The 2,537-nt window shown below is 37.2% G+C and overlaps 1 pseudogene; it reads right to left on the bottom strand.

Annotated features, from left to right (window-relative positions):
• Positions 1–381: 381 nt before the first annotated feature.
• On the bottom strand, positions 382–482 carry LOC138822408 (U6 spliceosomal RNA; annotated as a pseudogene).
• Between the last annotated feature and the right edge of the window lie 2,055 nt (positions 483–2,537).

The raw sequence follows: 2,537 nt of genomic DNA, 5'->3' as shown, positions 1-2,537 counted from the left end.
GTAGAATTAAATCATGATTCAAATGACTTCAAAGTGTTTTATTTTCAATAAATAAATTGTTTTAAAAATGCACTGCTATGAGCATCTTGTGGTGTTTCTGGACCATTGTAGGCAGGTAGGAATATAGGAGTGTGCAAACATTAACTGAAGCAATAGTCCTTTTGTTTTACATACAGAACTTTGCAGTAAAATTTCCTTTGAAGAAAAATCCTGTAGCTAGGAAGCAGCAAAAAATAACTGCAATAATTAAAATGGAGGACAACTATTTTTATCACTGTTATAAAGCACAATTTATCATAAAACATGACCCAAAATTTACATATATGGATCTAAGCCAACCACTGGCTTAGAAAATTTGGATGAACTATCTTTTTATAAAAAATACATATAGGATGCTTCATGCATTTGCATGTCATCTTTGTGCAGGGGCCATAGTAATCTTCTCGGTATCATTCCAATTTTAGTATGTATGCTGCTGGCACCAGTGCTGGATGGAATATCTTTATCGCATTGATGGAATTGCTGAAATTTGTTTGGAGATCAGCAGCATAGCCAAAGATAAACCATTTATTAAAGTGATTAATCATGTTTTTCCTATGAAGCAGAATATCCAAATACATTTTTTCTTGGCAATTTGTCTTAAGAAAGATGCTTTAAAAAAGTAACAGCCATCACAGGTTTTTTTTTTTTGTTTTTGTTTTTGTGTTTTGTTTTGAGGGGTTGGAGTATTTTGGGGTTAGAACAGATAAATATTTACTCCTTTTGATCTCAGTTAAGTTTTTCTGGGACATAAAACTTCCATTTCCTTGGTACTTTATACTTATGAGATGTTTTCATGGAGATTCAAGTTGATTTTCATAAGTATGTGAATTAGGTAGAATCTAGTTAAGCTGCAATGATTTGTTTCCAAATTTTATCTGATCAATGAATTGACAGAGCTAGAACTTGACATAGAGCATCTGGCTTTCCTCCCCAATCTTAATGGGTCACCTTTGGAAGAGTCATTGGAATACATTGTTGCATAGCACAAAGACATGGGCTGGACAAAGTGGCAGCACAATGATTGCAGTGGCCCTTTGCAAATGCTTCACAGCTCACTGTGAAAGTCACTCACAGCAATGATAAAAAAAAAATATGTTTTCACATGGTTTATTTTTCTTACTACTTTGCACAGTAAAAGTATATTTTGCTTTATATTTTAGGAAAGATAGCCCTCATATAAAAATACTCATTAAATATTTTAAATAGCTTTGTCTAGAATATACTTTGAATTATTCTCATGCTTGTAGCCAGACTGCTGCTTTGATTTCTTCATGGAAGAAGGAAGGAATGTTATTTGCCTACTATATTGACATTTGCAGAAGCCACAGCATTCGATATTCACCATTGCCACCTGATTCACAAAACCACTGACTGCACAAAATAATCTGTTACTCACCACAGGTTAAATGGAAAACACATCATAGCCAAGTTTATTACCTATTGGGTAAGCACAAGTTGGTGCTTTCTTTTCCTTTCTTTTCCTGTTTCCAAGGTTTGAATCCAGGACCCTTGGCTTTCTAACCAAACTCTTAAGCACTTTGAACCACATCCCAGTCTTTTTCTTTTCCTATTTTGTTTCTAAGACCATTCCTGTTCTTTCTATCTCTGCTCAGCCTAATCACAGATTTTGTGATATTGCTACCTCTGCCTCCCCAGTACTTGGGATTGCAGGCCTGGATTCCCAGCCCAGGCTTCTCTGTTCTTTTTAAAGGTCCATTGTTATAGGGACTCAGTTCACCAGTTCCTCTCTCTGCTCTTTTCTGAGATTCACATTTCCTACAATACCCTGGTCCAATGAGTACTTGAACCAAAATGCCATAAAAGCTTGAGGTGCTGCAACATGGCTGCCGTGCTGGCCATGATTAACCAACAACTTTACATTGCTCTCATCTGAGCAAATGCAATAGCATCCAAGCATGCCTTTGGCACTGTGGAAGGCCTCGTTCTCCAAGGACAAGTAGCCCTCAGCAAATGTTCACCAGAGGACTCATGTTGGACTAGGAGGGGTGAGGGAAGAGGAGAGGCAGTGACCAATTACTCACTCACCTGAGGAGTCAACTGAGAGAGGTGAGTCTGGAAGTATCTATTTTAGGGTATTTTCTACCTATTTTTAGCTTGTCATGGGCTATCTTCAAGAGGTATTGTACTAGTTTATACATAAGAAACTTAGAAGAGGCATAGAGTTGTAGCTCAGTAATAGAGTGCATTCTGTCACATACCTGAGATCCTGAGTTTAATGTTTAGTCACACACACACACACACACACACACACACACACACACACACACACACACACACACACACACACACACACACACACACACACACACACACACACACACACACACACACACACACACACCCAAAACACTTCACGTGTTCCTCCTTTGAGTCTTCATGTTATTGTTTTATACCATAGTTCTACTTAGGTTTATACTTTATTGCTATTACTTTATGTAAATAAATCAACTATGAATATTCTTGAGGTTTGTTTG

Source organism: Dipodomys merriami, unplaced genomic scaffold (assembly GCF_024711535.1).
Source record: "Dipodomys merriami isolate MVZ:Mamm:240054 unplaced genomic scaffold, mDipMer1.0.p SCAF_11, whole genome shotgun sequence".
NCBI classification, from domain to species: domain Eukaryota; kingdom Metazoa; phylum Chordata; class Mammalia; order Rodentia; family Heteromyidae; genus Dipodomys; species Dipodomys merriami.
The sequence above is the reverse complement of the archived record's forward strand: the minus strand, read 5'-3'. Positions and strand labels throughout refer to the sequence as shown.